Consider the following 24,014-nt stretch of genomic DNA (forward strand, 5'->3'; position numbering starts at 1 on the left):
GGAACCAGGAGGTTTATCCTCCCTTCTTCCTCCCTTTTAAAGTACACCCCGACCAGGGAGCTCCTCCCCCGCCAAGACACAATTAAGTTTCTCAAATTAATTATGCACCTGACAGCAGGGTTGGTGATTTTCTTAATTTCCCCTGTAATTACATCATGGGAACAGTCACCCCTGCTCTCCCAGGAAGAAGGCGTGGGCTCTAGCAATGAGCACCGTGTCTGCGGAACCAGCCATCAAACTCCCAGTGGTGGCCCTGGATGGATGCTCGGCCCAAGCGCACCGAGCACGTCCTCACTCCATCCCTGGTGGTTCCACGGAAACAAAGACGGTGTGCACCTGGAACGGAAGGGTCTTACCAGGGAAAAAGCTCTGGGAGGCCGAAGCCAGGCCTCCCAGGGCTCGGGGAACAAAACCTAGCACCGCCGTCTGAGGTGGAATTCTCCCAGGTGGGGACGAGGACTCCGTGGTCATGGTGGTCCCTGTGGGCCTGATGATTCTGAAGCCCAGGCTGGGCTGGGAGCTCTGTTCCTCAGGGGGATCATTTGTGTGATTGCAAAGCAAGGCCACTGCAAGGTGGAGACGGGCATACGCAGGGGTGTGATCAGACTGGCTGCTGGTGATTATTAGAAGGAGCGTCCGTGGGCTTGGCGGGTCTGTCTGCAGGCACTGGGCCCAGGCAGCTTGTGTTGCCCCTCTTGTTCCCGGGATAATCCCCCACAATCATCGCGTCCCTCCCCGTGGCTGCCACAGTCTCTCCGCTTTCTGCCTGCGACACCTTCGGGACAAGGGGTGCTTGGGGGGGTGCAGGGAGGGGAAGCTACGTGCCGGGGCCCCAGGGCTGGGAAAGCTCCAAGCCAGGGTTGAAAACCAGCTCTCCTGCTTTGTGCTACACAAGACCTTGTGCTCGGCCCCTGCTGGCGGGGACAAGGAATCGGCCTTCCCTCCCAGGCAAGCCCGTGGATGTACTTCACTAAGAGAGTCATGCCTTCAGCCTCTGCCGTTGGCGGACAAGAGAATATTCTAAAACCGGGGGTGGAGGTGTCAGTGACCCATGGGCAGTGGGACCTTTGGGAACGCCAGCTCGTTGTTTGAGAATGAGGCTGTTCCTTCCTCCCCCCGTGCATCTGTTGGACAGGTCGCACCCCATTCCACGTGCTCAAATTAAACAGGTCCCGGCGACCATGACAGGCTGTCATTCGGATCAGAGGCGCCTCTCCACGAGCCCAGGCTCATCTGAGGGGTTGGGAGATCAAAAATAAGAACAAATTAAATATGTATTCTGTGTCCTATATCTTTGTCATCTTTTCAGGAGCCCCGGGGGAAAGTTATTAACTTGTAGAGCAGGGAAGATCCAAACGCAGAAGGAGAAGAGCTCTTTCCAGGAGGCGGGGCTGGACATTACCCATGTGCACGGGGCCCGGGGATTGCCGGGCCTTTTACTGACAGCGGTGAGACCACCTGTGTGGAAACAAGGGGACTGGATGTTCTGGATGAAATTTATTATCTCCTGGAAGTACAAAATTGGCATTGACCTTGACTCAGATCTGGTCTGTGCAGGTTTCCCAGCCCCAACCACATGGAGATGAGAGGACATAGAGATAGAGAGGGATAGACAGCGGGGCAGGGGTGCCGTGGAGGGGACGGACGGACAGCTGGGATAGGGGAGCCGTGGAAGTGGAGAGGATGGTACAGAGGCAGAAGTCCCTCCCTGAACAACAGCAGACGCGCTGAGTGAGACTGAGATCTAGGGACAGGGACAGTACAGATGGAGGCGGAGGTGGGGGATGGGAGAGACGGGCGGGAAGGACCCCATGTGCCCCGTTGGCTAAGCCAGATGCAGGCCGGGAGCCGGGACGGCTGGTCACACACAGTGTGTGGATCTCAGAGGATCGACTTAGCCCCCGGCCACCTGGATGGCACATCTCAGGATTTCTCACATCAAATGTCACCACGGATCGCCGGCTGGAGGACAGGTGTGAGCATCAGGGAAGGGGTTGGTTCTAGGGCCCCTGGCTCATCCCGGGGCCCTGAACACAAAGACCTCCCTCTGCCAGCCCCTCCCTCTCTGAGGCGGCTGTGTGACCTGCCCCCTGTTCGGGGGCACGGGGGGTGGAGCTGGTGCTGCCCCCGCTCCACCTCTGGCCCCGAACCCTCCCTGGCTGCTCCCTGGGCCCTGCTAGGTGGTCTCACTGCTCTCCCGTGTGAATGTGTGTGTGTGTATGTGTGTGTGCCCACGTGAAGCGGATTCCAGTGCACCTATCCTGGCATGGCCCGGGCTCTGCCTGAAGCCCAGATGATCGGAGTAGGGTGGCCATGCCATGTGGGGGCCCCAGGCTCCTGTTTGAGGCTCTTTCTACCACAGGTGCAACTGTAGGGGCTGCTCAGGTGTTGGTTCATCAGTGTAACTGAAATCCACACGCCTTTGCTGGAAGAGCCCAGAGCACTGTTGGGTGGACCCGGCACTCCACCCAGGGCTTCTCCTGCCTGACCTGGCCGGGGCTAGAGTGAAGCCGCGGGGCTGTATTCAGTGTCCCCCGGGTATGGGGTATCCCACTAGCTCCTCTGATTCTATCGATCCAGCTTGTAACTCTTAAGTACTGCTCATTTTAAAATACTAGAAAGCGCCACCCAGACAGGTGTAGAAACAGCTGACATCATTCAGTTGTCAAGTGGCTGTGCAGGGGACATGGTCCCTTGAGCGTCCGACTCTTGGTTTCAGCTCAGGTCATGATCCTGGGGTTGTAGGATCAAGCCCTGTGTCGGGCTTCCTGCTCAGTGGAAGGTCTGCTTGAAGATTCTCTCCCTCTGCTCTTTTCCCCCTGCTCGCTCTTTTTTGCTCTCAAATAAATTAATAAATCTTAAAAAAAAAAGTGGGACACCTGTAAGGCTCAGTCGGTGAAGCGCCTGCCTTCCTCTCAGGTCAAGATCTCAGGGTCCTGGGATTGAGCCCCACATCGGGCTCTCTGCTCCGCGGGGAGCCTGCTTCCTCCTCTCTCTCTGCCTGCCTCTCTGTCTAGTTGTGATTTCTCTGTGTCAAATAAAAAAAAAAAGGGGGAAATGATCCCTTCTTTAAAAAAAAAAAGATCTCAGGGTCCTGGGATCGAGCCCCATGTCAGGTTCCCCTGAGCTCACAGCTCAGCATGAAGTTTGTTTCTCCCTCTCCCTCTGCTCACTCCTCCCTGCTCACACTCATTCTCTCTCGATAAATAAAATCCTTAAAAAAAAAAGTGTCTGTGCTGGGTGTGCTGGATGTGAACCCACATCCGCCTGGCTCCTGGCCCCCGCAGGACTGGTGACCTGGGCTCCACATGCAACAGGGTTCTGTCCTTGCTTAGCGATCTCCTGTCACCACCTTGAAATTCCTACTAAGTTTTGAACAAGGGGTAGGCATTTTCAGGGCCCTGGGCCCTGAACCTGTGATGTTTCCATCACAACTTGCCCCCTGCCTCCTCTGGTCTGGCCATCAGGGACAGAGAGAGACCAGTGCTGAGAAGGACGCTCGGGGACATCTGATGCTTGGGGCTGTTTCTCCTGCAGACCTATTGTGCACAGCTCCTTCTAGAAGTGGAAGAATTCTACCCCAGAGATAATCCACGGCCTGAACCCCCTGCCCCTACCCTGTAAGCAAAGTAAACAGGGCAGAAGAAGAAGGAGAAGTCTGGAGTAAAGGAGGGGATGAGAATCAGACTGTGAATCCCACGGCAGACACAGGATGAATGAAATGTGCTGAGAAAGACTAATATCATGGAACCTTCCAGATGAGGGATCAATGATCAGGTTTCTTTTTCCGGGGATCTACTTATTTTAAAGATAAGGCATGACAACCCCAGTGGGAAATGCTACTTTATTTAAAAGGAGAGATTCTGGGGGCATCTGGGTGGCTCAGTGGGTTAAGCGTCTAACTCTTGATGTTGGCTCAGGTGGTGATCTCAGGGTCGTGCGATCGAGCCCCACATCGGGCTCTGTGCTCAACAGGGAGTCTGCTTGGGATTCTCTTCCTCTCTCTAACTTTGCTTCCCCCCACCAATAAATAAACATATCCTTTTTGAAAAAGAGAGAGCAATGATGTGGTATGTAGGGAATCCATTATGGCGGCAGGAGTGGTCTTTGGAGGGAAGGGATGTGAGAGCTGCCATTTCCCTCTGACCTGCTGGGTGTCAGGTGCTGGCTGGGGTCTGTATACTGAAAGTCTCATTGAATTGTCTCCTCAGCCCCAAGAAACAGGCCTTGTCAACCCCATGTGCCCATGAAGACAGCTTGGCCTACCTTGCCCTGTAGGACCCTGGCCTAGCTTCTTCTTCTCAGGAGTCCCAGCCTCTCCCCATCACCCTGGGTCAGACCCTGTAGACACCACTGTCCTAGACTCTCCCCTGCCACCGGAGTTCATTCCTGAAGGCAGCCTCTGGCCCCCGAGCGCTTCTAGGCCTGTCCTCTCACAGGTAACACCCGGGTGGACCAGCCCCGTGACACTTGAATGGTTCAGGTTGACCAGCCCACTTTGCTGGGATTGGAGAGAGGAAGCAGGGAGCCCTACATGGAAGCAGGTGGAACTGGGAGCTTGGCATGGGGAGGACACCCCAATGCCCTGTCTCCCAGTGGGTGGGACTATGAGAAGGTGGGTGGTAGGCTCTGGAGAAAGGCTCTTTGAATCAGGAGCCCCGTCCTTCTGTGCAACCTTTGTGAGTTAATGAACTTGTGGAGGAACTGGGGTAATTGACGGGTAATTTGTCCGCTTGGATCCAGAGTCAAGATTCGGTGTTGGCAGCCTTTAGCAGAGAGCCTCCGTGCAACGTCGGGTACCCTGCTACCTCTGAGCCTCTGTGTCCCCATCTGTGAGATAATAATACCTTGTGTATTTCTGGGGAGTTGCCAGGCAAAGGGAACAGCCATGTGGGGCGTCTAGCTAAAGGTTATATTGCCACTCTCCAGGCGGGCACTAATTTGGGGTGGGGACGCTTCTGGAAGCCAGCAGGGTAGCCGGGCAGCCTGGCGTCTCCATCTGCCGAGAGCCCTCGTGTCTCACTTGCCTGAATCCTGGGAAACAGCATGTGGGAAATGGGACGTTTTCTCATTGTCATAAACCACTTCCACAAAAGCACAGCGGGCCATGCTGGTCCACACTTAATGAAGCTGTTGCCTATGGTAAGGCCTTGGCATCCGATCCCATTTGGGATGGTGGTATTTGCTCCACTGGAAACATTAACTCCCTGCTTCCCATGGTAATGGATTCATCTTTCTCCGTGTAGAAGGTTCCAGAAGCTGCAGACAGAATTGCTGTGTCTGTGTGACCATCCATCTACCTATCCATTCACTCATCAGCTAGCATTACTGAAGTCTTACTCTATTAGGGCAGCAAGATGAACAGTGGAAGGAGGAAGCCACCACAGGCTTCATGGCCCTGGGCTGGCCATTTGTTCCCTCTGGACCTCAACAGTCCTATCTCGGAAGGGGGAGTCCTTATTTCTGACTTCAGAGGGATTCTTGGGAGGCATGAATTAAACATCTATAAAGTGCATGGACAGTGCCTTGAGTAGGAGTCCAGTAAACTTTCCCTGAGACTTGATGTAATCAGGGAGGGCTTCTTGGAGGCGGCATAGCCTGAAACAGATCTCAGGGGATCAATAGACACTCAATCCCTCACACACAGTTACAAACCAAACCAAACAAACACTAGGCAGTATAGGGACATGCTCTAAATATACAACTTGATTAGTCTGTGTGTGTAAAGAGTTCAGGAATATTTTCTCCAAGTATAGCTGGTTTTTTACTGGATCCTTTGAGCCAGTGAATGAACCAACATCTAATGGTCAAAAGAAACCCCCGTAATAATGGTCAGGGGGTCAGGTGTCTCTAGATGTGTTTCTTTCTTTTCTTTTCTTTTAAAGATTTTATTTATTTATTTGACATAAAGAGAGAGATCACATGTAAGCGGAGAGGCAGGCAGAAAGAGAGGGAGAGGCAGGCTCCCCACTGAGCAGAGAGCCCGATGTAGGGCTTGATTCCAGGACCCTGGGATCACGACCTGAGCCAAAGGCAGAGGCTTAACCCACTGAGCCACCCAGGCGCCCCTAGATGTGTTTCTTAAGTACATTTCTGAGCCCAGATTTAATTAATTTGTGTTTCTGAGCATTTTAGGTTTAGTCAAGGATTGTAGCCTATACAGAGCCAACATTCATGTAACCTTAGACTTAGCTGTTTTACTGTCTGCAAAGTGGAAGTGGATACAATTCTCTCATACTTTATGTAGCTGCTCATGAATCACAAAATTTCCTAAAAGTAGAAAAAGAAACCAAAGAAAGAGAATTTGTTTAGAAGCTCTTAGAACGTCCCGCGAAGCTGCTGCCCTCGGAAACGGGGTGTCGGTGAGGCGGGTGAGCACGTCGATGGGGACCCCAGTGGACCTGCCCATGTACATGGTGATAGATGAAAACTAACGGTGAGAAAAGTGGTTTTCCAGGCCAGTGTGGAGAAGAGGCCGTGGGCCCGTCTGGTACTTCCAGCAGAAAATGGAAGGCTGTCCCCAGTCTCTGGTGGGGGATGAGGCGAGAACATGGAGTTGGGTCTCTGGGTTGGAGCCTTGTGCCAAAGCGCCTGTTAGATGTGTCAAGGAAATAAAAGTAACACATCCAAGTCTTGTAAGAAAAGTCGAGAGAATATACGCAATCATTTCAGCCAGACCGGAAACCCAGAATTTCTAAGACAAGGCATAGACCCATTCAATGTATCAAACATAACCATGTGCGAGACTAAAATGCCACAAAGCCAAAAGCAACAGATAGCGGGGATTGACCAGAAGTGCCACACATCAGATGAGGGCAGGATTACTGCGCAGTGACTGCCTCTAGTGTGTTTCTGGAAAGCTCTTGTATGTTGGTAGTGGCAGGAGGTGAAGAATGGAAGGGCTGGGGAGTGGGGCAGATGTTCCCAGAACAGCAGCCTCATGCACCTGCTAATTGGCAAGAAGATGCTGAGGCCGGGGAGGCAGAGCGGGGGCAGGGTCATTGTCTCCCAGCCCTCAAAGATGTGCAGATAAGACATAGAGAGTGAGCCTCTTCTCCGCCAGCCTCGGGAAGGGGGGTGGCCCACATGTTCCTGGTGCTGAGAGCTGAGGGAAGTAGACTTGGGACATTCACTGTCACGCTTGCTGATCTCTCCCAGAGCAGGAAAGTGGCAGGATTTCAGGCTCCACGGATGGGATGTTTCTTACAGCCTGATGAGGAAAAAAAGAAGCTAGGTGACAGGGAGCAGACAGAGCAGGTGCCCGAGGACAGTTTACCCATCTTTCCCCTCCCTCCCTCCCTCCCTCACTCCCTCCCTCCCTTCCTCCCTCCCTACCTCTCTTCCTCCCTCCCTTCTTTCCTTTCTTTCTCCCTCCTTTTCTTCCTCCTTCCCTTCCCTCCTTCCTCCCTCCCTTCCCTCCTTCCTTCCTTCTTCCCTACCTCCCTCCCAACCTTCCTTCCTTCCTTTATTCCTGATTCATGTATAGGTGAGCTTATAGTGTATTTGTACTTCTCTGTCTGACTTAATATCACTTAGCATAATGCCCTCAAGGTCCCATCCATATTGTCAGGAGTAGCAAGATTTCCTTTTTTATGGCTGAGTAGTGTGTGTGTGTGTGTGTATGTGTGTGTGCATTCATCCATTGCTAGACACTTAGGTTGCTTCCATGTCTTGGCTATTGTCAATAATGCTGCCATGATATCTTTCCAAGTTAGTGTTTTTTCCTTCCTTTGGGTAAATACCCAGAAGTGATATCGAGTTGGATCATGTGGTATTTCTATTTTTAATTTTTTGAGGAACGTTTGTGTTTTCTAGTGGCTATGCCAGTTTACATTCTAGCAGTAATGTACAGGATTCCCCTTTCTCCACATCCTTGCCGACACCTGTTATTTCCTGTCTTTTTGATACTAGCCATTCTGACAGGTGTGAAGTCATTTCCCACATTGTGGATTTGATTTTCATTTCCCTGATCAGGGATGTGGAGCCTTTTTTCATGTACTGGTTGGGCATCTGTATGTCTTCTTTGGGTCAGTGTCTATTCAGACTCGTAATTCTGTGTGTGGCTGTCCAGTTTTCCCAACACTATTTATTGAGGAGACTGTGTATTCTTGGCTCCTTTGTTGCAAATTAACTGACCACATATGTGTGGGTTTATTTCTGGCCCCCTATTTTGTCCTTTTGATCTATATGTCTGTTTTTGTGCTGGGACCATATTGTTTTAATTATGGTAGCTTTGTAATAGAGTTTGAAATCAGGGAGTGTGATGCCTCCAGTGTTGTTCTTCTTTCTCAAGTTTGCTTTGGCTATTTGGGGGTCTGCTGTGGTTCCACACAAATATGAAGATTGTTTACTCTATTTTTTAAAAAAATGTCATTGGAACTTTGATAGGTATAGCATTAAACCTGTAGATTGCTTTGGGTGGTATGGACATTTGAATAATACTAATTCTTCCAATCCATGAGCATGGTATATCTTTCCATTTATTTGTGTCTTCCTCAACTTCTTTCATTCACATCTTATAGTTTTTAATAAGCAGTTCTTTACATTACCGTGGTTGAATTTATTCCTAGGCATTTTAATCTATTGGGAAGAATTGTAAATGGGAATGTTTTCCTAATTTTTCTGATAGTTCATTATTGTGATAGAAATGTAACAATGTCTGAAGTATCGATTTTGTATCCTGCAACTTTACTAAATTCTTTTATTGTTTTTTTTTTTAGATTTTTATTTATTTATTTGACAGGCAGAGATTACAAGTAGGCAGAGAGGCAGGCAGAGAAGAGAGAGAGGTGGAAGCAGGCTCCCCACTGAACTGGGAGCCCAATGCGGGGCTCGATCCCAGGACCCTGGGATCATGACTCGAGCTGAAGGCAGAGGCTTTAACCCACTGAGCCACCCAGGTGCCCCTCTTTTATTGGTTTTAACAGCATTTTATGATTCAGTCTTTAGGGTTTTCTACATATATTATCATGTCATCTTCAGCTGGTGAAAGATTTACTTCTTCTTTCCTGACTTGGGTTCCTTTTATTTCTTTATCTTGCCTAATTGCACTGGCTAGGATTTCTAATACTAAAGTTGAATAAAAGTGTTGAGACTGGGCAGTCTCATTTTGTTCCTGATCTTAGAGGAAAGGCTTTCAGCATTTCACCATGGAGGATGGTGTCAGCTGTGGGCTCATCATCCATGACCTTTGTTATGCTGAGGTACGTTCTTCCCACACCCACTCTGTTGAGATACATAGTAATAAGTGAGAAAACAAGATAGAGGTGGGAGATAATGTCATCTTGCTTAATATGAAACAAAACCAACCAACAGCAAAACAAGCCTGCTCTACAGAGGTGTGTGTTTGTGTGTGTAAGTACGTGAGCTCAGGGAAGGATCTGAATGGGTTCTCCCTGAGTTTGGTCATCTGGGTGTGGATGGAGGGAAGCCTTGTGGGTGGGGCAGAGAAGGTGATTGAATTTTATAAAATGTGTAGAAAGGGAGTAGAGAGGAGAAGGGAGGAGAGCCTAAGGATGGTCATGGGTCAGATCGCCCCTCCCCAACCCGCCTGCAACAGTTGATACGTGGGGATGGTGGGATTTCACGCAGTTTACACTTCTTCTGTTATATATGTGGGCATCACTCAGGTTTCTGTAGTGCACAAGTGTGATTTATATAATCAGAAATTAAACAACAAATCTGTTCTCACTGCATGAAAAAAATGGCAGTGCTGTGCATCTGAGCTTTGAGGAGAAGCCCAAAGGATTGATATAAGGATAGAAAGAGAACACTGTAGAAAGAAAACAACATTGGAAAAGACAAAAAGGTTAACATCAGTTGGGCCAGCGAGAAGCAAATCATCGGGAAGCTGTCCTGGGGAAGACCATCACATGCACAGTGTGTCTTGTACTATGTGCAGGATAGTAAAGGACCCAGGGACCGTGATGCGGACACACAGTATGCATAATAGCATGTTGTGGGTCACTGTGAATTTCATCGGAGACGACCTCTGTCCAAGCTGAAGCAGGAGATCAGCACTCTGTGAAGTACATAGCACAGACGGGGTTACATAGAGATGGGTGAGGCTGAGGGCCTCGCTGCCACCTCTCGGGCAGAGGGAGAAGGGAGATGGTGACTGTCATACAGCTTGGGGCCCAGGCCCCCCAGCAGGAGCCAGAATCAGGGTGGGCCTCCCGGGCAGGAGCTGGAACCATGGAGGAGACCCAGCCTCTGCCAGAGACGTGACCAGACGCAGAAGGCTTCCTGTTGCTTCTACAGGATTCTATCTGATGGGGTATGTCCCAGGACCTGGAGTTCAGGGACGGACTCGGGTGTGTCCTAGGTCTGGGGGACAGGGCCAGACTCAGGAGGGAACTTCTTGTGTGGGGAGGGAGCCAAGCTGCCTTTCTAAACCACCACCTCTGGCAGCGGCTGCTGTCACTGCTTCAGGGACCACAAAATTATGTCTCTAAGTGTTCCTTTCTTTTCTTCTTTTTTAAATTGCCATGACTGGAATAATCCCAGTTTATCTTCTCTTTCACCCTTGACGGTGAATTTAATTTAATAGGCTGTAACTGCACTGCCTCTGATCTTTAAATGCCATGTTTATTTGCCTTATTAGTGTGGATGTGATGTTTGAAGAAAGTGCACAGATGTCTTGCAATGTGGGGTTTCACCCAGCAGCCGGATCGTTGAGCGGCCTTGCTGTGTCCACAGCCCCAGACTGAAACTGATGGGGACAGAAAGGCCCATTGTTCCCCTGGGGCCACAAGAGCCTGCCATAGTGTGGGAATGACAGGGAAGGTTGAGCAGATGGAAGGAGGCCAAGGATATTCCTACTGAATATTCCAGAGCCCTGTCTAGGAGAGTCGTGCTTGAGGCCCCAAAGACAGGACAGGTGGCCCTGCCCACCCCAGCTGTCAACAGCTTGTGTGTGTATTTGGCATCCTCCTGCTGACTTGCCCCAGGGAGGCTTTTGCCCCTGTCAGTCACCAAGTTGGCCAGACCAGAAGTTGAGATCTGAGGAACTCTGGCTTCAAAACACAATCCAATTCCACTGGAAGCTTGTGGCCTGAGCATGGAAGCCAGGAAGGAACCATGTCTGGTTCCATGAGCAACCTGCCCAGGAAAGGCAGCTGGGGTGTCCTGCCTCAGGCCCTTTGCACACGCTCTTCTCTTTCTCAGACACCCACATGGACTGACTCCTCAACACACTATAGTCTCTGTTCAAATATCACCTTGGTGGGAGAACATCCTATGTCACTCTGAAATAGCAGCCCCTCACTCTCTGCCCCTTATTCTGTGATTCATAGCAAGCACCAGCCGACAATAGATATTTGTTCTGCCTACTTATTATCTGACCACCCCTCTATAACATCAGCTCCCTGGGATCGGAAGCCCTGGCCTCTGGTGAACCCCCCACGAAGGGGGGAAGCCAGATCCAGTGTCTTGCTTTCCCTGTGACCCCTGAGAGATGGCCACATCTTGTCCCCAGACCTTTCTATCATGGGACTACTCCTCTTGAGATGATCTCAGGAGGAAGGGAACAGGGAAGGTGGAAGGGGTGAATGAAGGAGAAAAGGGCTCACACAGAAAATCAGAGACACGTGTAGAGAGAGACAGAGACAGACAGGCCTAGAGACACAGGGACAGAGGTGCTCCATGGAAGAACTCTCAGAGACATAGAGAGATGGAGAAAGAATGCACAGAGACATATGAACACAGAGAGCAACAGAGACAGAATCTGAGGTTGCATAAGAGGCCAGAGATTCATGCCCAGAGAGAGACAGAGTGCCAGACCCCAGGCACCAGAACAGCCTGTTTCTTCACATTGCTGACAAATTGAGTTCGTCTCTTTCATTCTGTCTGGAATCCCAGCATCAGCTGTCTGCCACGCCCCTAGATGCTCAGACACAGAAAATTCAGACAAGCTTTCGGCTGGCCTATTTCCAGTTAAGAATCTGTCCTCAGGGGAGAAAAAAAAATCCCTCCATATGGAGGGGAAGAGAGAACTGACATCACCCTGGGGCCTGATCTGTACACGTCCGTCGTGAGCAGGTCCTTGCAAGGTGGTGTGTGGTTGTTGAAGGTATATAGTGTCCCCCCGCATGGCAGCACTGTGGGCCCTGTGGATTCATTGGCATGCTTCCTGTGAAGAACAGCACAATGACATCCTGGTGTTTTTAAAATAGAAGTTGAGTCACATTCTGGAATCAACCCAGTAATGGGTGCTGGGATCTAGGAGACACAATGATGCCATCAACAGGCAATGCAGTTACTGGAAGAGCATCTTTAAGGCTCACTCAGTCACTCATCAAACGTCTGTGTTCCTGGTGGCAGAGCCTCCTCAAAGCATCTCTGTGTTCCCCTCTCAGAGCCCAGCCCAGGGCCAGACATGCAGCAGGTATCCGGGAATGTGTGGGATATGAGTTGGACAGATGGAAGGAAAGAAGGAAGAATGGATGGATGGACAGATGGACAAGTGGGTGGTGGATAAGAGAATGGTTGGGTAGATGGGTGGATAGATGGGTGGTGAATGGAAGAATGGATGGATGGATGGACAGATAGATGAGCTGGTTTGGATGGAAGAATGGTTGGGTAGATGGACAGACAGATGGGTGGTGGATGGAAGGATGGATGGATGGACAGACAGATGGACAGGTGGGTTGTGGATGGAAGAATAGTTGGCTAGATGGATGGATGGAAAACCAGGTGGTGCATATAAGAATGGTTGGAAGGATGGACTGGAGAACAGGTGGGTGGTGGATGAGAGAATGGATAGATGGACAGACAGATGGACAGGTGGGTAGTGGATGGAAGAATGGCTGGATAGATGGGTGGGTGGATAGACATTTAGGGAAGCAGATGGGAAGTGTCATCAGAAACAAGCCCAGAATACCACAAGGCACAACTCACTTGTCCATAGTGGGGACCCACAGGATCAGCCCCTCAGAACTCAGCTCCCTCAGACCCCGTTGTTACTGACCCCTTCATACCCACCCCCTGACTTTCCAAGGGCAGGACCTTTCCTCCTCCTCTCCCTTCCCTTCCAAGACCCACTCAGGTGTGTGGTCACTGTACTCATGCACGTTCCCGTGAAGGAGTAGACCCCCTCCTCTGCTGATGGGCACTCACGCAGGTGTGGTGAATGGAAGCCCCACCAGAAGGGTGGAACCCCACATGTCTATACGGACAGGACCCCACATCTCTATACCGACAGAACCCCAGCTGGTGGGGGGAGTTCTTCTTCCAATACCAGAACCTGTTCCAAAGGCACTTACCCTCTCAGTGACCATGACGCCTTGGCTGGGCCACTTCAGGGGCTAGAACCTCAAGTTCTTCCTTTTCTTTGGTGGCTTCTCGGCCCCTATGGGCTGTCCATGGGGTAATTGTGTGGGGAGAGCCCACACGCCATTCCCTGACCCAGGAGCCCCTCTGAGGACCAGACCACTGCTTTCTCTTGAGTGGACCGGGGAGGTCGTGGGCTGTAGGATCTGACAGACTTGGGCCCACCAGACTTGCCATCCATTTGCTGTGGGATTCTGAGCAAGTCACTGAATCTCTCTGAGCCTTGGCTTCCTGGAGTCTGCAATGGGGCCTGTGTTCCCAGGGCGAGAGCACTTGGAGAAGTGGGATCTGAGCTATAGTATAGTATAGTATAGTATAGTATAGTATAGTATAGTATAGTATATATAAGTTGCATGACTTCTAAAAATGCTTTTGCTGGGGACGCACAAGGGTTCCAGCCACAGTCTCTTCCTGGCCAGTGTCTGGCTGGGGCCCCACTCCCCAGCTCGCCGAGATGACTCTGTGGGCAGAAGCACCCCCCAAAGGGGGACCATGGCTTCAGCTTGATTCTAGGGGTGATGTGTCCATGAAGTGTCCCCCTTCATGTGGCCTGGAGGTCAGGGAGTCCACTCGCCACCCAGCTAAGCGTCCTGGGGCTGGTTCTAGGCAGGGACCAGCAGCATAGCACCCTCTGTGCGACTCTGGGACAGGTCCTGTCTGTGGGGTGAGAGTCCCCAGTCCCCAGAGACCCCCACATGCTCCCAAGGAGACACCGATGGCAGCCTGGCCCAGCGCTCTGCAGTGCCCCCCGCCCCCACCACCTCTCCCAGCTCCTCGGACCTGTGGTGGGAGCAGTCAGTCCCGCGTGCTTGCTGAATGACGCACTTTTGCTGAGAAGGCTTGACTCATAATTTTCATGGGCTTGAAGGCATCTTGTCCTCGTTGAACTCTCAAATGGGAATCTTAGGAATTGGGAGAAATATGTTCTGCCAATTTCTGCTTTTGTTCTCTTGCCCGGAGAACAAGGTGCATGAGGTTATTATGGGATGCCTGTGGGAGGAGGCGGAGTGACAGGGCCTGCAAGGGGGTCGGGGGTGGGGAGGTGGCAGGCGGCTCCCGGCCACATTTTTACCATAAGGAAATTGTTTGGACACCGTTCAGTTATTTTAGCAAACTTTCCCTGACGGGCTGCTGGGGCTGGGAGCAGGGGACAGGGCTGCTGAGACTCAGGGACAGCCCAGCTGCCCTGATTGGGCCACCCCAATTTGCCTTTCTCATGTGACCCAGGTCACTGCACCAGGCGTGGGGGAGGAAGGACTGTCAGCAGGTGGGGCAAACACTAGTGGGATGGAGCACGAGCCTGGCTCACGCCCAATGGGGTCTTCGGGACAGGGATGGCTTCCCAGGATGAAGGGTACCCACCACCGGTCCTCTCCTCCCAGGAGCTGATGTTCTAGACAGACCGCACCGTCACAAAACACGTGTATAACGCCAGGTAGTTCTGGATAAAAGTCTTGAGATAAAAGTCATGCTCTGGATAAAAGTCGTGAGAGAAACGGGGCTGAGAATCATGGGAGAGTGGCCCAGGACACCGGCCTCAGGGAGGGACACCCAGACCGAGCCTGGAAGGCAGTGGGGAGTCCCTGTGTGTGTCTGGGAAGGAGGACAACGCGTGCAAAGGCCCAGAACGGAATCCACACGCACGCAGCCTCTCGTGGGCCTCGGGGACAGTCTTATCTCTTCAAGCCGTGACAGCATGACAACACATCCCAGGGGCTACCAGCCAGGGCGTCTCACCGGAGTCCTGGTGTCCACGGTTTTCCTTGAGGCTGGTCCTGTGGCTCTGAAGCTGACTTCAATCTCCAGCCCCTCCAGAAGGAAGGGGATCCTGGCTGAGATCCCGAGACCCCTACCGCGAATCACATTGTCTGCAGGGACTGGCGGCCTGGCTGGGGGCAACCCTCCTCTCCCACCCTCTGCCAGACCTTGAAGGGAAAATTCCCAAGCCATGGGAAACCTCGATCTTCTCTGGGGTTGGGGGGAGGGGTGTGCTGGCTTCCTCTGCACCCCCACCTGCTGCTGTAGTTGTGGGCGCAGGTGGGAGATGCCCCCCTCTCACACTGTCCTGTCTGGGAAGTGGCTGCTGGCAAGGCACGGGGCCTGCATGGTCTGGGGCAGAGCTCACGGATGGGGCGAGGTTGCCGCGGCCACACTCAGCTCCCACGCTCTGGGCCTCTGTCTCCTGCTCCAGAAAATGGGCTGGTGCTCCTCGTCCTCACGTGTCGGGAGGATTAAGTGAGCTAGTCCATGCAAAGCACTTGGTTGGGTTGGAACTTGACATGCGGGGGAATATCAATGATGTGTTCTCATCCCCAATTCTATTATTGTCCCCTGCTGTCACAGACAAGTTCAGTCTCTGAGATATGAACCGACTCGTCCAAGATCCAAAACTGGGAAAGGACAGAGGTGTCCCCAAGCCCAGATCACTTAACCGCAGCCCAGAGACTGTGACTTTAGGGACACCATTTGGAAATGGAAATCTGTAGGCCGTTGGCTTAACTATTCCGTTTTGTCATTACATCAACCTTTGTTTCTCTTCCAGGAGCTTTTTGCCATAAAGAAGGTTTTTTTCAATCAGCTATCCCCAGTTTCATGATAAAAACAGTTCTTTGATGTTTACCGAGATGGAGAGTTGTTCGTGTTACATCTTATTTCTTACCTACTTTCTGCGCTTTGGACTAAAATATTCCTTGTAACATTTAAAAATAGAATTCCCTCCAGATCACCTGGATCTCGTCCGCTAAGGCCTCTTTGAATTTATTCCTCTTTAAGATGCTTAATACATCATTCGGGCTGCCTTTGGCAGAAACTGAGTGTAGTCAACAGCCATTCAAAAAATCAATCTAGAGTGTCAGATTCTATAACCTGACACATTGGCATAGAAGAGTGTTATCACTCTGTGCCAGGACCCCCTAAGAATAATTGAGGCCCCTCGTTTTTACGATATCAAGTTATATAAGATTTTTCTCAGATCCAAAGACACCTTTTTTTAAACACCACGCGGAAGCTTCGAGCTTCGCAGAGAAGCCCTGCTCCTGGGATATCACCCTCGGGAATAATCCAAGATGTGTTCAAGTAATGAAGACGTTGCTTATAACGGGCAGAGAGGCTTGGAATAGCAATCCACAGGAAAAAGTGAATTTCCAAAGCACTAGGCATGTAGAAGGCACTTTGCGTTTGCGGAAATGCCTGGCATAGTTCAGCCTGCGGAATGGCCCGTCCGTAATGCCACGTGGCCTGGATGGAGTGTCACATGGCCTGGATGGAATGTCACGTGGCCTGGATGGAATGTCACACAGCCGACAGGAAATGCCAACCATCCTGAACTCAGAATGGAATTTTGTGTGCCTGCTGTCATCGCAGTATGATCAGTGTGACCACATTTGGAGCAATGCTGCACGGGCGGAGAGGATAAAGGGCCCCCGTCAATGGTGGAAGCAGAAACTTCTTTTCTGGCTCCTATTGTAGCTACTTCGTTGTTTTTGTCCCATCATCTTTAAATGATGCCAAGAAGAGTGGAGGATGTGTTGGCCTATCGAGAAAGGAAACGTCATTGTCAGTGGATTGGTAAACTTCTGGAATTTTCCTAAGCAGAGATTCCAGGTCCCAAGGGGAGCCTAAGCTGGCACAGCCCCCAGAGCCAGGCCCGGACCCTCTGACTTGGCAGCTCACACTCCCCCCGCCCTCCCCCCTGCCTCTCATGGCCCTCTTTGCCGTGGCCTCGCCGACCCTCTCCCACCACGAGGCCGTGGCTGGGTTGGACAGCTTTTCAGAGCCACGTTATCTGGTCTGTGCCCAGTCTTTCTGTATGATTATTTGTCTTATTCTATTTGGATGTTTTCTATCTGAAATGACATTTCTGGGCTTCGTAAGGGCTTGGCATTCTTCCAAGCTTGTTGGTTCCCTGGGAGAATGCTGTGTCAGCATATTTCCCACTGGGCCCTGGCAGAAGGAGGTTGACAGCGGGAAGGTCCTCTGGTCCTGGCAGGGGCTGCCCTGCCCTGTCCCTCAGAGGGGCTTGTGTCATTCCTGACAAAATCCGGAGTGCCCCTCGCTGCCTCCACCAGACCCTCCATGCTCCCACCGCATCGGGATCATCAGAGTCGCTCCCTCCTGGCCATAAACCCAGCCCCTCCCCCTACCAGGTACAACTGCCTCAGCTAACCAAGAAGACACAGTGATGTCCTCTCTGGCCTCTGGCTTGCTTCTCAGGAAACCGTACCTGGTGGCAGTCCCAGTGGCCACTTGTCACCCGCAGCCTCTAAGATGACCCCGTCTGCTCCCAGCCTGCAGCCCAGACCAGGACGGGGGAGGGCCTTGGTCACCTGCCTTGGGCCCTGGAAGCAAGCTCAGCCAAAGGCTTGCAGAATGGCTGTGAAAGCAGGAACATCAGTGGGAGGTCGATGGGGTCTGGTGTGCCAAGGTGAGCAGCAGATAGCCCTGCCTCTGCCAGGTGACCGTGGGGCCCTCCCAGGGACACAGGCCTCATTTAGCCTGATGGTTAGAAACCCGTTCTAAAGACTCCCCCACCACCCCCCCCCCCAGTTGGGAAGAGAGCTATTGCAAAGGTCTTACCTTGTGCCATGTTAAAAGCTCCAGAAACAAAACCAGCCTGAGCCTTGGGGTCCCGTGTCCCCTTCCTTTCTGTAGAGCCGAAAGCTTGGCCCCCTGACTGGGACACGGCTGTTGTCCGTGTGCAACTGCTGACGGTTAGCGAGCGCCGCCCGCCAGGCTCTGCCAGAGAATGAAGTTGGCGAGGGGGGTGCCATGCTGCATGAGGACCTTCAGGGGCATCAGTGCACTGCTCGGGGGACAGTCTGTGCGATTAAGCGTGAGGAAGTCACTTCCTACTCCCTGAGCCTCAGTCTCCTCATCTGTAAAATGGGAAGGCACACTCTTGTTTGAACTTGGCCTTCCTGTGTCAGCAAGTCTGTGTGTCCGTCCAAGCATGGCGTCCAGCATTTGATGAGCACGTGGTTTCACTAACCACCAACCCCCCTCCCAGGGTGTTTGACATCAGAGGGGCCCAGTGGCTGCAGCGGACTGGGATGGCTCTCTGCCTTATGAGGCCATGTACCCCCTGGGATCAGAGATGCTTTCTTCCCCTCAGCTCACCCATCCAGCCGGCACCCGACTCCCTACTTTACACTCAGAGTCTCCCGCCACATTCTGGATTTTTCTTGAATGACTTGACCAGCCTGAGAAGTGCCCCACACTGTCCCAGTGCTCTTCTGCTGACCCCAAGTCCATGTGTTAATAAACCCGCGCAGTGGATCAAAGCCCAGGAGTGGTCAGTGTCTGGGAACCAAAACAGCCCCGCTGTGAAGGTGGTTCATCGTCCCTTCCTTCTCACCGCACATCACAGACGTGGGGTGTGGCTGGAATCCCACCAAAGCTCAGACCCGTGTCAGCTGCCAAAGTGTGCCTCTCACTTGTCACGTTGTCCAGGGGGAGAGCCTATGGTGGGTGCCTGGATCCCTGTACAACTCTGGACAAGTCCCTTTCCTCGTTGGGCCTCAGTTTCCCCATGGGTCAAGTGCAGATTTTAATTTGGACCCTCTCGGCCAACTACAGTGGTCTCCCCAGGATTTTCTGCAAACTGTCAGTGACCTCAGCGTCTGGGCAGCCGCGACCCTAGCAGGGTGGGTGGTGGTCTGGTGAGGCCAAGGAAGAAACCCCGAGACAGCGATCGGGACCTAGGTTTATTAGGGGAACTGATGTGCAGGGAGTCTAGGAGCGGCCGACTGGACAGAGCATCCGTTGCTGGGATCAAGGGGCAGCAAACTTTCCTATCAGAGTGGTTTCACCAAGCAAGCATCAGCGGCCGTTCCTTCCTTGCACGACCAGCGTTTCCAGAGAGATCTGAAGCCTGCCACTTCATGCTCTGGGTTGGCACCCCTGGAGCCCCCGACCTTGAACGCCGGAAACAGATTTCACGGCCCGTCTCGCTGGTGGGGTTCTGGAGGGAGGGCAGGATCTCCGCGTTCTCAAGACTGACTAAAGGGCGCTCAGGCTGAGCTTGCAAACACGAGCTGCCCAGCCTCATGCTCATCAGAGCACACGGGTGTGCCCACACACCTGCACCTTCCACCAGACAGGGGTCCATGTGGAGCTGCTGGGACTGCTTCCCCCCAGGTGATGGGAGAGCTGGGAACTTGCTCCCGCCAGGACGGAGAGCTGAACTCGTGTTCGCTTTCCTTGTGCTCTCTGATCTCACGCAGGTGTGTGTGCTGTGGGCGTCCTCTCGGCCCCTTTCACACATCAAGAAAGTGCATCTCCCAGAGTCCGGGCCTCACCCAGGGCCCTGCACCTGTGGGAGCACCAGCCACACAGGTGGGCACCCCCTTTCGCCCCTGCTGTGGTTTTCCAGGCTAGCTGAGGGGGAGGGGATTGGGTGGGAAATAGGGGCTCATCTGCATGGCGGGGAGGGGCAGGAGCGGAACATATGGCCCTGCCAATGAAATAATTATGGAGCATGAAAATGGCTCAATTAAATCATTTTTTAAAAAGTGAATATGTACAAACACTCAGCAATTAAGCAGCCGATTTGCAAAGAGCGACTTTCCAACTGAGCTTGCCTTTCCTGTTTCTGGGTGCCCAGTTTTAGAGTCTTTTTTTTTTTTTTAATTTTTAATTTGAATAAATGCAGATTGGAATAATCACTCTCTGCGCTCCCGGATGCACAAAGGGAGAGCTTGGATGTGGTAGGGGTGCAGGGCGCTGCTGGGAATGTCACCCCGGGGGGAGGGCCTAGCAGGAAGGGGCTCAGGGGTCACTGGGGCAGCTCGGGCGGGGTGTTGGGGGTGGGGGGAGAGCCACTGGGGCCGCCGCTGCTGGTGCTCAGACACGATCACATCCAACCTGCACATTTTTTGATGGGAAACTGTCATGGCCCAGAGAGGGCCATGTGTGGCTTGAGGTCACCCAGCCTCCAGGTCTGACACCAGAGCACCCCCATAGGAGCCGGTAAGCATTTATTGAGTGCTAGCTGTGTGTCCGGCCTGTGGATTCTTGCATGATCCCAGTGACCGCCGTCCTCCCTGCATGATCGGTTTAGACTTCAGGAGGAGGCAGTGTTACGTGCAGTGTTGGTCAGAGGGTCTGGGTTCGGACCTGCCCCCACTCACCAGCTCGACAGTGAGGCTAGTCATCTCTATATCCCGGACTTATTCACGGTAATAAATTCCATTCTCGTCCCCTGCCTACACTGGGAGTGCACCGAGAGACAGCCCCAGGCCCCACGGTCAGAGACGTGGGGGTCTGGCGGGGGCCAGACCAGCCCATGGCGAGGAGAGCTAGGCAGGCCATTTACTGGTGACCTTGATGGTTGGTATTCTGACCCGCAGAGTGCTGGGAGCCCATCTCGCCTCATCGGGGCACCTGACAGACACCGAGCCAGTGGGAGGGAGCGATCGGAGGGCCACGGACAACGGGGACGGGTCCCTGTCTCTAAGGTCCCACGCAGCATCTCAGTCTCCCCTGTGTTCTTGCCCCTGCCTCCCACTCTCTGAAGGAACTTTGCCCTGGAGCCTGTGCACCTGAACCTGAGCCACGCCCCAAACTCTTCCTGGGGGCAGAGCGAGGGGAGGGGCTGACTCCGGAGGAAGGGGGCATGACAAAGGTTGGGAGGTGGAGGGGATGCCCTTTGGAGGTGGAGGAGGGCACATGGGCCAACAAGAATGGGCGCCTCTAGAAGCCGGAAGGAGAGGGAAGGGGCTTTCCTAGAGCTTCTAGATGGTACACATGCCTTGATTTGAGCCCATTTAAGACCGATTTCGGACTTTTGCCCTCCCAAGCTGCAAGATAATAGATCGGTCCTGTTTTAAGCCACTAATGTCGGGGTAATGTGTTACATCAGCACCAGAAACTGCCCACCGGCCCTCAATGAAGCCTGCCCAGCCTGTACCGGCCTCCCCATCCTCTGAGCCTGTAGCCCACGGGGGCCCCTCGCGGGCGGCAGGGAGAATGGGAGGGATGGCGAGGGGGGCATGTCGGGACCAACCATGAACGATTCTGCAGGAAGAGTTGGTGGGGCGGGATGGACGGTTAGATGGGCTGTGGGGGCAGCTGGGGGCAGGGGTGTCGAGGGCAGCCCCAAGTCCCCGTCTCCCGGAGAGTCTCCCAAGCTTCTCTGGCCATGTCCATTGCCATTGCTGGTTCCCTGGAACCGCGGGTCTGTTCTCTGTCTCATCCACCAGCCTGTCATCCCCATGGGGCAGGGCAGTGTCTGTCTTGCTTACAGTTCGAGGAAGTGACTGGCACACAGTGGGTATGCCATACACAAGCATGCCATGAGTGAACCTGACCCAGGGAACATGTTTGCATTCCTACTTGGAGTGTGGAGCTGGAAGCTTTAAGAAACTGAACACATACTGGACAAAGGAGTGAGTGAATGAACTGAGGGCCCAAGCCTCCAACAAGAGGCCTGGAATTTGGGGCTCATGGCTAAGTGGGGAGCTGGATTTGCATTGTCCTCAGGGTGAGGAGTTCCTGATGCCTCAGTAGCTGGTAGCAGTGGCAGATGGGTTCAAACAGCTCCCTCCTTCCTTGTCCCAAGAGGAGGAGGGAGAGCTAGCCTATCCACAGGGCCTTTGCACCTGCTGTTCCCTCCACCTGGAAGGCTGTGTTAGTTTCCTAGGGCCACCCTAACAGAGGCCCACACACTGGAACAAGGGAAATTTGTTGTCCTTGGTCTGGAGGACCCTCCAACACTGGGTCTAGAGACTGAAAGTCCTGCGTGAAGGTGTTGGCAGGGCTGGCTTCTTCTGGAGGCTCCTAGGGACAGTCTGTCCTGGGTCTGTCTCCCAGCCTCTGGCTATTGCCGGCAATCCTTGGCATCCCTTTTCTGCGCTCTCCCTGTGCATCTGTATGTCCCTGGGTCCAAATTCCCTCCTCTTCTGATACCAGTCCTTGGATTAGGGCCTGCCATAGTCCAGTATGACCTCCTCATGACTTAATTACATCTTCAAAGCCCCTGTTTACAAATAAGGTCATATTCACAGATTGCGGATGGACACAGATTTTGGCAGGGGTGGGGGCATTATTTAGCCAGGTACAGATGGCTTTCCCCCAGCCAGGCACATACTGTCTTCCTGCCTGCCTGCCTGCCTCTGCCCAAACATCACCGCGTCCAAGGGGCCTTCCCTGCCTCGCAGAGACAGCAATGCCACTGACCCTGTCATCCCAGCCCTGATCGTCCCTAAGACTGTTACAGTTTTCTTACTTATCACCCTTGCCCCCTTGCCCCCCCTAGGCCTGCTGCACCTGCTGGCCCACACTAGCAGGTGCTCTGGAGGGAGCAGGTGTGAGTAGGCGCCTGTGATCGGGAGGGGGAAGGGCGGTGGTGGGGAGGTGGAGGGAGGCTGGATCCTGGGGAAACACCTGGACTGAGGCAGGTCGGCGTCAGGGATGCCGATGGGAAGGGATGGATGGCGAGGTGTCTGGGAGACAGAATCTATGGGCAGGTCTTAGACTCGGCTTGCTGGTGGCAGTAGGGACAGCCTGGGGACCAAGGGGCTCAGAGGACCTTTCCATGCATCCAGCTGGGAAACATCACCATTGGTTTCAGTGGAGACTCAAATTCCCTGGGTCTTTGCTAATGGGCCTCTGGATCCCTCCTTCCCAAAATAAATCAATTCTCTGTGGTTTGGAGACAAAGTGCGTCCCTGATCACCCCTTTAGGGAGCCTTTCTTGGTTCGTTGGAGCAGGGCCTCCCTGGGGAGACCAAGGGCAGTTAAGGACCTACCTCAAGGAAGGTGCTGGCCCCTACCAGACACCCCGCCCCGGGAGTTAGGGGGCAGGGATTGCTCTCTGTCCTGGTCTGGGAATGGTCTGTGGCTGTGAGGCTAGTGAGGGACCTGGCCTCTGGAGTCAGGTGGACAGGTGGCCATTAGGCACCAGGACCATAAACACGACCCATCCTCCCGGAGCTTCGGTTTCCCTTGAAGATGTGGGGAGGAAGTATATGTGTGCAGAAAACACTCAAGACGTTCCGGGAGGGGCTCCTGGGTGGCTCAGTGGGTTAAAGCCTCTGCCTTCTGCTCAGGTCATGATCCCAGAGTCCTGGGATCGAGCCCCTGCTGAGCAGAGAGCCTGCTTCCCTTCCTCTCTCTCTCTGCCTGTCTCTCTGCCTACTTGTGATCTCTGTCTGCAAATAAATAAAAAAAAAAAAAAAAAAAAAAAAAAAAAAAGACGTCCCGGGAAAGGCTGTGGACACACGCTAGTGGGGCAGGAATTTACGCTGCCCCAGGCTGGCACCTGGACCCCCAACAACACTGGGCAAGCCAAGAAACACTGGCCTCATCCAGCCCCCAGAGAGGGAAGGTGCTGCTGGGGCCCGAGGACGGGGTTCCAGCCGCCTTCTTCCCCTGGCCCTGGGGCTCGGCTCTGGCAGGCAGCTCTCAGTGTGTGATCACAGGGAGGCTCCAGGCCCGAGGGCTTCTTGCTGCTTGCTGGCCCTGTCCCCTCCGTGGGTTGACTCTCCTGACCCATCCGAAGATAGGGAAGCTGGGGGAAGGCCCTGAAGCCCAACATCCTGGATGTTTTAGGCTCAGATGGACCTGGCCGCCCTCAGGCTTGCAGTCAGCCTTGCTTTGCAGTCACAGAGCATGTTAATTGGGTGATAATAAGGACTGTTGATTTCGGGGTCACAGAGGTTGTAAGCTTCCATGTGGAATTGATTCCA

At 53.0% G+C, this 24,014-nt stretch overlaps 1 protein-coding gene across 1 annotated transcript in view; it reads left to right on the forward strand.

Moving 5' to 3' along the window:
- The window catches only part of SORCS2 (sortilin related VPS10 domain containing receptor 2), a 432,949-nt gene that overhangs the window by 231,663 nt on the left and 177,272 nt on the right, over positions 1–24,014 (forward strand). The gene's annotated exons all lie outside the window — the stretch shown is intronic.

The sequence above is a fragment of the Meles meles genome, chromosome 2 (assembly GCF_922984935.1).
Source record: "Meles meles chromosome 2, mMelMel3.1 paternal haplotype, whole genome shotgun sequence".
Classification (NCBI taxonomy): domain Eukaryota; kingdom Metazoa; phylum Chordata; class Mammalia; order Carnivora; family Mustelidae; genus Meles; species Meles meles.